Source organism: Cryptomeria japonica, chromosome 6 (assembly GCF_030272615.1).
Source record: "Cryptomeria japonica chromosome 6, Sugi_1.0, whole genome shotgun sequence".
In the NCBI taxonomy this organism is placed as follows: domain Eukaryota; kingdom Viridiplantae; phylum Streptophyta; class Pinopsida; order Cupressales; family Cupressaceae; genus Cryptomeria; species Cryptomeria japonica.
In genome coordinates, this window is record NC_081410.1 from 418,881,905 (window position 1) to 418,898,711 (window position 16,807).

The following is a 16,807-nucleotide window of genomic DNA, read 5'->3' on the forward strand; positions in this document are numbered from 1 at the left end:
CCTAATAAAATCCATCACCTCTTTAGGGATCCTCTCTGCATTTTATCCAAGGTATGCCATTAGTTTTCTTTAAAAAAACACTGCAAATATTATGAAGTCTGAATTTTCACAACCCCTGTCCTATAGATAGGTCCAACAATGCATTGGGAGAATATTGCTCTTTTCATCAAAATTTCTCACCTTAATATTTTATCCCATATCTTTCTCCCTACATACAAGAACATATGACACATTAGAGGATACCATTTGAGCTTCGATTTTGTAGGATTAGCCCTAATAACCACCATTTGTTTGTGTATTTGATCTGTCAAGAATATGAAAAAAATAAATTCTACGTTCACTATATCATCTTGGATATCTAAGACCATATACATTATGGGAATTTTCATTCTCTCCTTTGCATCTTCACCAAGAATCTGAAACAACAAGTAGTATGTCTTAGTATTAGTCTTCAAAAGTTTCAATGCTAAAGGCCTCATTTTCAAATACTTTGACTCCCCTTCCATTTGGCACTTTGAAGACCTTAGGAGCCTTGAAAAGGTTCAATTAATGGACAAAATTATCTTAAACATTTTATATCTCTTTGTAATATTTCCAAGGATATACTGCAATAGAAAGTTAGACACCCAAGTCAAAAGTTATGGATCCCAAAATTTGAACCACCAAAACTCAAGTTTCATTGAAAATCCACCTAGGCAGAAAAATAAATCGTTGGACCATTGGGTGTCAAAAAGAACAAAAGTTTCACTTTCTAGAAAATTCTAAGGTGGTTATTGGTGCTAATTAAAGAGATGGATGGAGGTTATAGAAGACAACTCCATTAGTACATATTGTGGTTCTAGATTGAAGGGTTTTCTTAGAGGCTTTATTTTACTATAATGACTTAAGCCCGTGTGGTTGTAGCATTGTAATATTTTGAATCTATATTTCAAATTTATTGTTGTGCTATGTATGAGTGCTAGGTGGAGTAGCTCTTCATCAATGATAAATTTTGCAAAACTCTTTTCTTACTATTCTCTCCAAAGTAAAATTATCACGGGTCCTCTCATGACCCATCTTGTCTTCTTCTTTGAAGACATCTTCAGAGACTCACAAGTCTCTCTGTAGTTTAAAATTCCTCTTTAAAACAACCTCTCTCACTTTTGTGCAGCCCTATACAATTACAAGGCTATCCCTCACAACTACAAAAAAAAGTAAAACTCAGTAATTATCCTCTACCCAACAATGACTCTAGAAGATGTAATCTCAAAACCCCCTCTACCCACTTTCAACTATGGAGGAATTTATTACACCTTCCATCTACCTTATATTTATTGGAGGACAACCCTCAAATATGAAACTCTTCTCCTCACACAAATTACACCATCAAACCTTCTCTAATACCATTTGATGTAGATTAACAATTAAGAACCCTTAACGAGTGTCAATTTTTACTGCTCTAAAGAAGCAATTTATGATTGAAAACTTCTTACAAGAAACTTATGGCATTAAAAATAAATTTAATTTGCAAATCGACAAATTAATGTTGAAAATATTTCACTATATTATTAAAATGAACCAACCATAAAGTCTCTGCAACTCACAACAAGCTACAAGCAACAGCTAATTGAAAATTATCTTATACAAACACTATATTGTTATCTAAGAAACTACAACCACAACAAAATCATCTCAAGTTTGAACAAAGAACAAATAACACTGACCCTTTACACCCAACAAAAAGCTCTACTTCTTCTAAAATCTTTGAATCTAGGTGCCTTCAACCTAGACTTTACATTCTTCTCTCTTTTCGCTTCAAAACAGTTACTTTCAATTCTCTTGTTTTTTATTTCTCGGGCATTGAATCTTCTCTTGTTAATATATTATTTTATTTATTTTTTTATCCTTAGACTAAGTGTATAAACTCTCTAGAAAAAAAAATCCATGACATGCATTCCTTTTTCCACTATTCCACTTCTTACAAGTTCTAGGTGCCAAGGACAAAGCATCTCCCAAAAGGGGGCATTGGAAATTAAAGATTTAGCATGATGTAACAATAAATGGCCCACTCACAAGCCTAAGCATTAGGATTTTCCTCCTCCAAATCAGGGAATTAACTTTCAAATATAGAGCCACTAAACAAATGAAACTTTTCATGATGAAAAAAAAACACTAACATTGTCACTTACTCAACGGCTCACCCACCTAAGATTTTAAACTCTATTATTATCGCTTGCGAACTGCATTGTGTTTTGGCTCCTCTACTTTCTCCTATTTCAGACCCTTATCTTGAACCTGTAGGTACTTGTGTGGGTTATCTCACGTCTCATGTTGGTGTGCCTTCTCTCACCCCTCTGGTTGTGGATGGGTCTAGTGTTGTTGTTGATGGTGGACTAGCTAGGGCATTTCCAGGTGTTGGGGCCCCCTCCCAACCCTTTTTCTAGTAGTGGTGAGTAGAGATTTTCTCATGTTGCCATATCTACTACTGCTCTTACTCCCAAAAGTAAATCGCATCCTCTTCCTTTTGCCAAGACCTCCCCTTGTTGTGTTCTATGGCCAAAATGTGGTAGAAAAAGGTTGGTTTCTACCAATGTTGTAGGTTGGTGTGTAGATTTGTTGGGTTTTGTCCTTCTCTCCCAAATCTACATCATTGGGTGAGTGATTATTGGAATTCTTTGGTTGTTGGTATTTTATTGCGTCCTTTGCTTCCTTTGATGATTATGACCTAGTTTTGAGAAAATTGTGAGCTTGGGGAGTTAACTCTCTCTCACTCAAGCCCTGGACAGCGTCTTTTAACCCTCTTACTAAACCACTCAATGTGGATTTTTCTTCCCAATCTTCTTCTTCATTTTTGGGAGCATTCCTGTTATGAGGCCATTGGCAACTCTATCAAGCGCTTCTTGAAGGTGAATGATTCCATGTCCTTCATGGGTCATTCTACTTCTGCTTGCATTTTAATCGACAATTACATCTCTATGTCTCTCATTGGGAATGTGATTCTTATGGTTGGGGATAGGCCATGGACTCAATCACTGGATTATGAGGGCCTCCCCTTTCACTGTCGTAGATGCTTCTCAACTGGTCACTTAGATACAAATTGTTTTCACTCGCATTATAAAGGTAGTGCTACTTGGTGGAAAGATGTGAATGTTGATCATTTGACTATTGATGCTTTTGATTCTGATGACTCTTCACATGATGATGATGACTCCTCTCAGAATGAAGTTGTGTCTCTTATTGCTATTGTGACCTCTGCTTCCCCCTGGATCCTACTTCTACTGGTGTGGCCTCCTCTAGCTCTGAGGTTTTTACTCTTGTTGCTCATGTTCTGCAACAACAGTCTGCTCCAAGTGCTGACAAAACCTCTAAGGGGATTTCACCCCTTGATCCAACTTGTAATGATGCTCCTAATAGTAGTATTGCCTAGATTGTTGTTTGTCGTAGGCAAAAAGGTAATCCACCCCCCCCCCCCCCCCCCAACTCTTCCTTGAGTTGTGGATGTTTCTTCCCACTCAAGTTGGGATCCTAGCTTTTGGTTAATGTGTTGTTGATGGTTTGTTTGGCATTTTGTTTTGTTAATAGTGGTCTTGTAACCTATTATTAATGGCATGTTTGACTTGAGTTTGTACAGGGTCGGCACCCTTGTTTTGTTGCCTTTTCTTTTATGTTGCATGCGGGCTATTTGTATATAGGGTCAACACCCTTGTTTTGTTTCTTTTAATATCAAAAATAAATGAAACTTAAGAAAAATATAACATCTTAGCAAATAATATTACATTTCATTTTTTTAAATTCCTACAGATGTGGGGAGATGGCCCAAAAAACATGTCTGGAGTGAAAAAATAAGACCACAACAAGATTAAATAAAAGAACAAAACAACTCTTTTGGGTTGTGTAGGATAGCCCTACATCCTGATGCTCGTACATCATAAATACACAATATTACTTTAATGGTGATTTTAATACTTTTGGGCTTGGTGGAAATCCTAGTGATACACGTACACAAACACAAACTCAAAGAAAAAAGAAATCATAACCATAATCAAACTAGATACAAGAGTTGAGTCAAGAAATAAGCATTTAAACATGTATAAAAATAAATGCTAAAGTCAACCAAAAATGATTAAAACGCTTAGCTCCATGCGATACAAGGAATGCCTTGTGGTAGCATACATGTTATGATTTGTCTTCGAATTCTAATATCAGATATTTATCATTCAAGCTCCAATACACAAGATAAGATATTGATCTTTATGTACATGTGGCCTTGACCCTTAACCTAGAATTATAGTCTTTAACCTAGAATCAAACCATTCTTTATATATATATATGATAAAGCTAAAAACACCCATAGAACAAGTGGGGGAATCTAAATCTTATCTCAATTACAATCATGCCTTATTTGTCTAAAATGCTTGAAGACATCTTGAGATTTAAATCCACATATATAAAAGGATGGTAGATTGTCCTTTTGAAAAAAAATCAATAAAATGGAGAACACATACGACAAACTACACAATTGTTTTGACTCCTCCCTATTGATTCCTTATTATTAATTTTATAACTATTCATTGTCTTATAATTCACATCTTACTGTTTAATTACTTTTTAATTGAGTGAAGATGTCCAAAGATTCCTATCACACTAAATTTTATTCTCCACATCCCCAAATAAAAGTACAAATCAGCCGTATCAGATCTGACTAAAACTACAAAACCCAGACAAAAATTTGAAACCATTTTCAAAGATCACTCATCTAAGATATTCCAATCCTCATAATACAAAAATAACAAGACAATTTTACACGCTTCTCCAACTTTTGCTGTCACTGTGATTTGAGAGGAGGCAAAATCCCATTGTATTTGCTCAATTATTAAACAATTGAAAACTCTTAAATCACATATTTGTTGGCAATTAATAGCCAACCATATTTCCATTAAAATGACAGCATTTTAATACTTTGCTAAGTGGTAGACAATCTTATCTAGGTAATGATATATTTGTTAACACATCCTTGAAAGATTTGATATAAAAAAAAATGTATTGGTTTGCAAAGAAGAGAAAATAACTACAAATGAATATTTTATGGTAATGGTAAATAAATTAGATTCAATAAATCCATAATAATACAGACTAATGATAAAGCATTTCAATATTTACATCAATTGATCTTGGATTAAATCCATTTTGCAACTTGGATTTGTTTATCATTTATTGGTCTTAATTGCACAAAACTCAATGCTCAATTTTTTTTTAATTAAAAAGAAGATATTGGAAAATGGGCCTAGGTAATCAAACTTTCTTGAAACTATTGAAACAAAATGGGAAATTAGTTTCAATATTATTGGATGATGCCAAGAAAACTGTAGATTATATTGATTTGTTCTTAAAGATCATCCTCTTAACGAAGTCAAGAACTTTTGATCTCTAATTTGAAGTTTTATGTAATGAAATTCATGAGCATAGATATCCATTATCTCTTTTAATAAAACCCATCTAGTCAATTCTTGAATTTAAGTTCAGAAATCTTTCTAGACTAGAAATTTGGGCTTAAAAAAGTTTGTTTTTTTTGTTTTTTTTTGGTAGTACGCAATTATGATGTGTATCTAACCTTCAAGCAATAACTACCCATTTGCAAGTTCCTATTCTAGTGACAAAGACGTGTAGCTACCAAGACTTGAGGTAGCTATTCAAGGCTTGGACATAGACTCTCAAGCAAGGATGTTTAAAGGTAAAAATGATGATATCTTAATATTTAGAGTTGGGATTGGAACAATACATGTAAAATTAAATTTATGAAATTTAATATGCAAATTTAATAAAATAAATTTAATTTATTTTCCATTAATGCCTTCCTAATTGGTAAAAATGCATTGGTTTTGCTAGTTTGGAGGCTAATTTTTTGAAAAATATTTGTCTTATTCATTTAGTTGCTCCTATTATTCCTCCCATTCTTTAATTTCTTATTATTTATGCTTGAAAATTCTAGTAAACAATTTCTCCACATTTCTCCTCATACAATCAAGGTGAAAATATCTACACTTTTCAAAGTTTGACTACTAAGAGGTTTCAAGACATAACAACTTACATCATTATCTTTGTCTTCAACCAATGTTCTAAAAAATAACTTGACACCAATAGGAATAGAAACATTTACAAGTTTGCATTTTTGTATTTTAAAACTTTGCAATTTAGAACTAACATACTTTCTCTCAACTAAAGTTTTTTTGTTTAAACTATTAAAAGTTGCATGCTTAAAATGAGATTTGCAGCAGCACGACCCATCTCAAATTATTATTTGATTCCTTTAGTTATTTCATTAGTATTATCAACAAGCAACATATCATCAACATACAATACCATACTAACAAAATGATCACACGTTTCCTTCAAATAGATAATGATCTTTGCTTCATACAAATCCAAATCTCAAAACAAAAGTTAAATTGCCAAATCTAGATCCCTAATAATTGCTACAAAACATAGAGAGACTTATCTAACCTATAAACCAAGTCCTCATTTCCCTCAACTACAAATTTCTTAAGCTCTGACATGTACACTTACTCCTCAAGATCCTAATATAAGAATATTGTATGTATACGCATATATTCTTCAAGACCAAAAGTAGCAACAACAATCAAAAAAATCTAATAAAATTTAGCTTGGAAAACAAGGAGAAAATGTCATCATAATTAATTTCCTCTAGTTGGGGAATATTATTTTCTCACCAAAAGGGTTTTGTACCTCTATACTTGCCCCTCTAAATTGACTTTTTCTCACACATTTGCAACCAACAAACTTTCTTCCAATACGTAGCTTAATTGAATCCCATGTTCAATTTGCATTGAAGGCCTACATCTCTTCATCTATGGCCTCTTTCCAAAAATGACTTTCCTTGAATCAAATGCTACTAACATTTTTAAGATTATTAACAATAGGAGATATAAAGTGACATGAAAATGAGGTGATCTATACCTTTTTGGTTGTCTTCTTTCTCAATTCAATATCCTCGAGGCTTGAGTATGTGGCTCTTCTTATGGGTCACCTTATACTAGTTCATCTTCAAATGCAATTTCATCTTTGCTTCAATTTCTACGTTTTTTGGTTATTCAAAACTTGGTTCTTCTTTTGGAGTATCTTTGAGCTCTTTTGAAGATCACATTATGATTAGTGAATTTTCGTTAAAAGTTTCATAACTTGTATATTAACATTACCATTGAAACTGATGAGCTTCAATTTATTTTCCTTTGGTATTTGCACATAAGTGGCACAACTAAATCCTCTATGAAATTGAAGATATGATTTCCTATTATAATATAGTGTTTTCTCTCATATTTCCATTTTGTTCACAAAATTTCTCAATCTCGCCTAAGTAAAATTATATATAATAGTTTTTTCTCTCATATTTCCATTTTGTTCATAAAATTATTCAATCTCACTGAAGTAAAATTCTCCACCATTGTATCTCCTCAATAAGTTTATTTTCTTATATACCTAGTTTTCAACAAGATCTTCAAATTAGGGTGTATTGCTGCTTTGATGGCTCTTAACAACTCTTCCACCCTGGCCATTTCAAATGGCCATGTTCTTGTCATTGCCCCTATGTCTGCTGCCCTTGCGTCCTCATCTGTGGTTGTTGCGTTGGTAGTGGGTGGATTGGGTTCCATTGACCTTCCTGATTCCAGTGTTAGTAATATTGTCATGGGTGCAAGTGTTGTTGCAGCTCCTTCTAGTGTTGTTGCATCTGTTACTGACGGTGATCTTGTGGGTGCTAAGGTCCCTCCTAAACCTCCTTCCTTTGCTAGTGGGCGAAGCTTTACTCATGTGGCAATATCTATTGCTCATTCCCCCAAGGGGATTTGTCCTTTTCCTTGTGTCAACACCTCCCCTGTGGTGGTCTATGGCCAGGGGGTTGTCGAAAATGTTGATTTCTACCAACGTTGTGCGTTGGTTTGCATATTTATTGTGTTCTGGTCTTCTCTCCCGGACCTCCATCATTGGGCAAGTGGTTCCTGGATGCCTTTAGTTGCTCATTCTATTAGCTTTTCCCTTGTGCTAAAGACTTTTTCATTGCTTCCTTTACTTCTTCTCATGATCGTGATTTGGTTTTGCATAAGTTGTGGGCTTGGGGAGATCACTCTCTCTATCAAACCCTGGACAACTTCCTTTAACCCCCTTACCGAACCACTTAATGTGCATCTGGTATGGGTTCACCTTCCTAATCTTCCCCTTCATTTCTAGGAGCACTTTTGTTACGAGGCTATTGACAACTCTATTGGCCAATTTTTGAAGGTTGATGACTTTACGTCTTTCATGGGTCATTCTACCTTTTCCCACATTTTGGTCGATATTGACATCTCTACGCCTCTCCATGGGGATGTGGTTCTTATGGTTGGCGATAGGCCATGGACTCAATCGTTGGATTATGAGGGCCTCCCCTTTCATTGTCGGAGATGCTTCTCAACCGGTCACTTAGCTTCAAATTGTTCTCTCTCTCGTCACAGAGGTGCTACTACTTGGTAGAAGGATGCTGCTAATCATTTAATCATCAATGATTCTGATTTGGATTCTGATGACTCCTCTTGGGAGGAGGATGTCTCCCCTCGGGATGAGGTTGTCCCTCTTACTACTATTGAAGCTTCTATTGTCCCTCTTGCTAATACTAATGTGGCCACTTTTGTCCCCGAGGCTCCGACACTTGCTGCTACACTTGTTCGGCAACAATCGGTCCTCACATAAAAGAGGTGAACTGTTATGCAAAGCTTACACTTTTATAATAAGAGGAATATACTACTCTTGCAACAAAAGTAATTCTTCAACTTCTAATAAATAATAACATGATTAACTTGGACATTCTTGGAAAATTTCTTGTACCAAGCATAATGGTGTAAAATCTAATTGGTAATAGAGCTTGTGTTCATGTGAAGTACACCAAGGTTCATTTCCTATTGTTGGAACTGGGGCTAAACTTAACCCCATGTACTTTGATGAAAAGCAAAACATATGGTCAAACTGGAAAGGCAACTGTTAAACATATAGATTTTGGTGGTTAAACAAGATCTTCTCACTTTTAAAAAAACATTACTAGTCTTGAGATTGAATTGACTTCTTAAATGATTATTGAATAAAAACAATCTGATGTCGTGGAAATGGGGACAAGGAAACAACAAATTTCAATGTTAATAAGTTAGTTTCATCCATAAAACCAAAACAAAGAACTAAAAACCATTCCAAACATATCAAAAGAGATTTCAAAAAGCATGAAAAAAGTTTAACAAAAGAAAAGAAAGGAGAAGAGCCTCCCTAAGATGCTTCCATGATGCATTTTGATGTTGCTCCCTTGTTTCTCCCCTCTCCAAGTCCCAAATGAGTGTAGCTCTCAGCTTTTAGCACTAGCCATGGATGCCATATGGAGATTCAAGATGGTTGGATGTGATAAACAAATGCTATGCAAGTGTAGATAGTGATGCTATGAAAAATCTTTATGCTAATACCAGTATAGCAACAATACTCTAATGCTTCCTCCTTTGCTTGAGGATAAGGGTTCTATTTATAAAAGAAATGGGGAAATGAAGGGTTAAGATTGAGCAATATTAACAAGGGTTAGGATTGAGAGATATTCAATCTATGTGAGACTTTCAACCCAATCCCATGTTGACAAGTGTCACTGTGAGGAGGCTTGAGAGGAGAGATAAGGAGCATTAAATGTTTGAGGGGACATGATGGTTACCCTAGGGGGTTGGGTTAGGGTTAGGTTAATGGATATTCCTTTTATCCAAGGGATAAATGAATGTGCAAGGGTTAAATGGTTACCTTAGTCAAAGAAATAAATGCTTTGAAGAGACCCATGAGTCAAAAGGTTGGTTAAGTTAGAGGAAAGTCTTTAACCAAAGGTAAAAGGTGAGTTAACCATAAATGGTTATGTAAGAGCCTTTAATGGTTTGGAAGACTTTAGAGGTTAACCATTTGAAGACATAAAGCCTTTAATGGTTATTGAAGACTTTGGAGGTTTTTGAGAAGTGACTTCCTTTTATTTAGGAATGTGACAATGATTAGGATAGGATTAGGCTAATTAAAAGGAGTTAGAAGAATCTAGAAGGGAATTAGGCATGCAAGAGGATTTTGTAGGAGAATGCAAGTGGGAGGAATTTTGGGATTTTCAATTGAAATAAAATCATTTATTTTAATTAAATGGTGTAATTTGCATTTGGATAGATATTTAAATAAATATTAATTTATTTAAATGTGAATGTGAATTTTGGATTTTATTTAAATAAATCTTAATTTATTTACATGAGAAAAAGGAAGATAAAGAATTAAATGCTTGAAGACTTTGAGGGAAAGCATTAAAGGTTTAAGAAGACTAGAAGGAAGCCATTGAGTTTGGAGACTTTAAGGGAAACCATTAAAGGCTTGAGAAGACTCTAGAAAGAAGCCATTAAGTTTGAAGACTTTAAGGGAAACCATTAAAGGTTTCAAGTGGGTGAGGATAAATAGGAGTTTAAATAAATTATTTATTTATTTAAAATAGTTGTGCAACTTGCATTTGTAGGAAAATGCAAGTGGATGGAGGATAAGGGTGATTTAAATAAATGTTAATTTATTTAAATGTGAGAGATGGGATTTTGGGGGATTTAAATAAATATTAATTTATTTAAATGTGAGAGAAGATTTAATTAAACAAATATGATTTATTTATTTAATTAATGGTTTGAATTTGGTTAAGTGAATTAAATCAAATAAATTGAATAATTTATTTCATTAATAGGAGAAGAGGGTTAAGGTAAATTAATTAAATATTAATTTAATTAATTATTGATTGATGGTTAAATAATCAAATAAATACAAAATATTCATTTAATTAAGTGGACAGATTTATGTGTCTACATTTGCCCCTCTTTGAGACGGTGCGGTTTTATCATGTAGTTTCAAAGAAAGAAAGATAGGTATAAGAAATATGCCCCAGAAATGTTAATTTAGTAGGTGGTATGCCCCCTCGAGAGATGGGCTGAAAAAATTCAAAAAATCGGGTGATCTCTTGAAAAAAGAGAAAGAAGTTGGGGAGAGGTAAAATAGAAGAATTTAGAAGTTAGGGTGAAAGAATGGGAGAAGACGAAGTGACTATGGGGAAACAGCAAGCCTCGAAAGTACACGGGGTCACGGTGCAAATGTAGTATTTTTGCTTTTGATTGATACTGTACAATTGATCAAAATTGGTTGGACAATCTGGTGCAATCAGTTTAATTGCCCCGGTCGAGTCAAAGCATGACGGTTGATGTCAGTTGATTGCTTGAACAAGATAAATTTTGAGTAAGTGAATCAAAGTGACATGTTGTGACTTAGACAATTGATGTAATTGCCCGATGAAGTCAAGGTATCTGAAGAAAAATACTCATTGAGACTTGAGACAATTGATGTAATTGTTTGTTTTGATTGTGTTTGATTGGTTGATCAATTGATATTGTATGTGTTGTGATGGATGGTTGTGGTGAACCATAGCAGCCCCGTTGAGACTAGGTCATAATGATAAATGCTTGTTGTAGTTTAGGATTACCATGATCGATTACTTGTTGAGACCCGAAGATACTTGATCAGAGTATCTGTTGATAGTCTAGGTGTGTGTGAGTCGACGTGCCTGTGTAGACAGAGTAACTGGCTTGCTTATAAGATTGATGGGAAACGATGAAGGGATTATGATTATGTTGATTATCAAGATAGGGAGGGTGGGGGGGGGATTCAATGTTAGATAGAAGATATGGAGGACCTAGGACTCATTCCTATGGAAGAAGATAAAAAATAGAGTATGCATCCATTGTCAATACTATGTATGAATGATATGCAGTGATATGGATGGGTGATATGCAACGAAATGCAATATAAACAGATAAGATGAAATGGCGATCTATGGCTTATTCATAGTGCGTAATTTTCATCATCAAGCAATGGTAGTATCAATCTTGGACGAGGCAGTAGGAACCAAGTTTGGAGCATTGTACATGTAAGCAAGCAGCATAGATAAAGAATATGGACCCTCCATAATGGTTCATGCTCATATGGTCGAGGTATACGTTGTAGTCAGCAAGCCATAGTGATCCATGACTGTATTTTGCATAAGATCACGTAGCTTAGTAAACTTCCCACATAGACACCATTAGTATATGCCCCAAAATTTCATTGGAATAATTCGGAGATAATAAACAAAATGATACTTAGAAACCATCTCGGTCACTCTAATCACTTGTGGATATCTCGGAGTAGCGTACGAACCTGATATAAATGAATAAATAACTTATCAACCCGACCAAGTACTTGATAGCTTAAACAAAATTTTCTTGTCAAAGAAAATGTTATCATGTCTTTATTTTGGGTAAGGAAGGATGCATCCTTGTTAAGACAGTTCTGCGTACCTGTGTTGATTGTTTGGTTGATTTGATAACATATGGACCCAGCCAGTTTGATTCAAACTTTCCTTGATGTTCTCTATTTGGTTGGTTACGAGGATTCTCTCAGAGAACAAGATCACCTACCTCAAATGCATGAGGTCTAACTCGATGATTATAGCTTCTTCTCATGCGCTGCTGATAGGCCTTGAGGTGGTTGTATGCAGCTTGTCGTCTTTCATCAAGTAGCTCCAAGTCTTGGAGACATGAGACTCTATATGATTCATTATCTATAAGATTATGCAAGGAAACTCATAGAGATGGTATCTCAACCTCAATAGGTAAGATAGCTTTTGCACCATAGACCGGTGAGTAGGGAGTTGTGCCTGTAAGGGTTCGAATGCTAGTTCGATACGCCCATAGTGTTGGATTTAATTGAACGTGCCAATTACGGACGGCATCATTGACTGTCTTCTTGAGGATTCTCAATATGTTCTTGTTGGATGCTTTGGCCTGACCATTGCCTTGTGGGTAATAGGGAGTGGAAAAGCGGTGTTGGATGTGAAACTTCTCACAGAGCTCATGAACATCCTGATTTTTAAAAGGAAGGCCATTATCTGTGATGATGGACATGGGTACACCATACCAGCAGATGATGTAATTAAGGATGAATGAGGCAATCTGTGGAACGGCTTTGAGCCACTTTGTGAAGTATTTGGTGGCGGTAATAATGAATTTGTGGCTGTTGGATGAAGATGGATGAATTTTACCCACAAGGTCAAGTCCCCATTGATAAAAGGGTCATGGTGTTGTGATTGGTTGCAATTCCTGTACTAGTGCATGTATCAGGTCTCCATGAACTTGGCATTTCTTTCATTTTCTGACAAAATAGTAGGAGTCTTTTTCCATGGACGGCCAATAGTATCCAACGCGCATGATTATCTTTGCTAAGAAAGGACCACTTGAGTGAGTCCCACAGATTCCTTCATGTACCTCTTCCAAGGCCTTTGTTATCTCATATTGTTCCAAACATCGAAGGAGAGTACCATTAAGACTACATCGGTATAGGGTTTTAGCAATGATGGTATATCGAGCGGTTTGGCGAATGAAGGTTTTGCGTTGGTTATTCGATTGGTTAGGAGGAAGTGTGTCATCACGAGGTAGGTGTAGAACTCGTTGTACCATGGGGATTCAGGACCGACAAGGAGACATATCATCTCGGATTCGAGGATATCATAAGCGGGAATCCAAATTTGTTCCACCAAGAACTCATAGCGTGTTGAATTCGATGGAAGATCTAGGAAAGATGCAATGGTAGCCATGGCATTAGCAGCTCGATTCTGATCTTTGGGTATCTTCTCAAAGGTGATAGTCGTAAATGATGCCTTTAAATTATCCACCATTTGTTTGTACGGCATGAGTTTTGGTTTGATATTCATCTGTGACTTGTCAGATGACCAGTTGGGAGTCGCCATATACTTGTAGCTCTTTTAACTTCCATTATACGGCTAGTCAAAGTCCTGTGATCAAGGCCTCATACTCAGCTATGTTGTTTGTGCATGAAAAAGTTAGCCTGTAAGACTTTGGGATGTTGTCACCTTGAGGTGTGATAAACAGAATGCCTGCTCTCGAGCCATGCCGAGTATATGAACCATCAAAGTATAGTTTCCATGGTTGTGTTGCTGTGATCATGAATATCTCTTCATCTGGAAAATTGGAAATAAGAGGATGGTTGCCTATCAGAGGTGCATCAGCCAACTGATCTGCAATAACTTGGCCCTTGATAGCCTTACGATCCACATACTCGATGTCAAATTCACTTAGAATCATCACCCATTTGGCCAAGCGACCTGTCAATGCCGCTTTGTTGAGTAAGTACTTCAATGGATCGATCTTAGCAATGAGTTGTACTTTATGTGTTAACAGGTAGTGCCTCAGTTTAGTGGCTGCCAAGATTACTGCTAGGCAAGCTCGCTCAATAGGGGTGTAATTGAGTTCATAGTCGACCAGTGTACAAGAGATGTAGTAAACAGCACATTCTTTCCCTTCTGCATTATGTTGTTCCAGTAGTACGCCCAATGTTGTATTTGTTGCTGAAATATAGAACAAGAGAGGTCTACTTGGATCTGGGGGGATCAGCAATGGTGTATTCATGAGATAATCTTTAAGCATCCAAAATGTTTGCTAGCATCTGGCATCCCATTGAAAGCGGATGTTTTTTTGTAACAGGTGTGTAAAGGGGTGACACTTATCTGTCAGTTGTGCAATGAATCTTCGGATGGATTATAGCCGCCCTTGTAATGTCCTTAGCTGACTGATGTTCCTTGGTGGTGGCATTTCCATGATTGCTTTGACCTTTGTTGGGTCAACCTCAATGCCTTTGCTTGAGACAATGTATCCTAGAAGCTTCCCTGAGGTTACTCCAAAGACACATTTCTTTGGGTTGAGTCGAACATGATATTGTTCTAGTCGATCAAATATTTTATCTAATATTTCTAGATGACCTTCTCATGTTAAGGATTTTGCTAATAAGTCATCGATACAATCTTCCATTATGGTATGCATCATATCATGAAATATGGTGGTCATTGCTCTTTGATAGGTCGCCCATGCATTCTTTAGACCAAAAGGCATTACATTCCAATAGTATGTTCCCCATGGACATGTGAAGGCATTTTTATGTTGATCCTCTGTAGCGATCTTTATCTGGTTGTACCATGAAAAGCCATCAATGAGAGAAAGCATGGCATGTCCTGCTGTTAGGTCTACGATCATGTCAATGTTTGGTTGGGGGAAGTCATCTTTAGGACATGCCTTGTTTAGATCTCTGAAGTCAGTACAGATACGGATGCCCCCATTTGGTTTGCCAACAAGTACAAGATTGGATATCCAATCTGCATAATCAATTGGTCTAATAAAACCAACATCTAGGAGTTTCTTGAGTTCTATTTTGACTAGTACCGCAATCTGGGGGTGCATCTTGTGAAGCTTCTGTTTCACCGGCTTAGCTCCTTCTGCTACGGTGAGGTGATGCATGACTAAATCAGAATCAAGCCCAAGCATGTCTGCATATGACCATGCAAATTTGATCTGACGCTTCTGAAAGAACTCTACAAACTTAGGTTGTTCCTCTGGAGTCAAAAGAGATGTCAGATGTATGGGATGAGGAGTCTCATGAGTCAACACGTTGAATTCTTTTGTTTCCTCAATAAGGATTGTGGATCGCTCCAGAGGTGTACTAGAGGGGAGGATGTCAAACCTTTCATCCTCAGGTGCCTTATAGAGGTTTTCACCATTGGATACGCTCTTTTTTTTTACTCTTTTGGGATCAAACAGTGCCACATTGTGGTTTTCACTGGAAGATCCATGTTTTATCGTTATATTTTTGCAGCTGAAAGGTTTGGCATCCACCCCAAAGTATGTTGCACTATTAAGTTCAATGGCAAATCCAGCTTTGTGATCCCCACTTGGTATTGTATCCTGTAGTTCCAAAAAGTCAATGATCACCTCATCATTTTGGAATTGGTCAAGGCATGGGAGATTAGGTTGGTTCAATTCGATGAGTTTGGGATGGATAATGGGCATTACCTCATCGATCAGGTTAAGTTCATAAGATGTGTCAGTGAGGATTAAGACTTTGTGGTGAAGGTCGTTGATGGTACTCTCCCTGTCAGAATCGGGCGTAGGATGTGACGTAGGCTCTGTGGAAGGTGTTTCCAGTTCAGGAACCCAAGAGGTTTTGATCTATGTTTCTCCGTAAACAGGGATTTCTTTGTGAGGTGGAGGTAGGGATGTATCTTCCTCATCTGAAGTATTGAGCTGGACGAAATCAAATTCCCACTCATGTGAGTCGGTCTCTGAGTCGCTTTCCAATATCTGATTACTATACCAAACTGAGATATCGTTTGAGTTAAATACTGCTAGTGTAATCGGCTTATGTTCCTTTGGAGATGGAATGGTTGGTACTGCGAGAACGTTTATGGGAATCAGTGAATCCGATACTGGGAGTATCGGGATTGTTGGATTTGCTGCTTCTAATGGAATTGTCAATGTTGTCAATATTGTTGGGGGTTCTGATATTGCTAATGGTGTTGTTGATGTGGTTGTTGTGATTGGTGGGATGATTGGTGTTGTGGATGATATTGTTGAGATCCTTAGTGGGGCAGTTGGTATGGTGCTTGGTGTTGTTGATATAATCAAAGGCGGCCTCTTTAGAGTTTTAGGCTGATATAGAGGGTTGTTGGGTTTCCCTTTGAATCGAAGCTTAGGAAGAATCACCTTTTGAAAGCCTAATCCAGTGTTATCTTTAGGCTTTAATTTCGGCTGTAGCAGCTCATGTCGTCCTTTCTTGCAAGGTCCCAAAGCACTCCAACCATCATAGCCCATTCTTTACATAATGAGAAAGCATTTTCCATATTGATCTGTGGGAATCTTAGCTTGTGGGATGT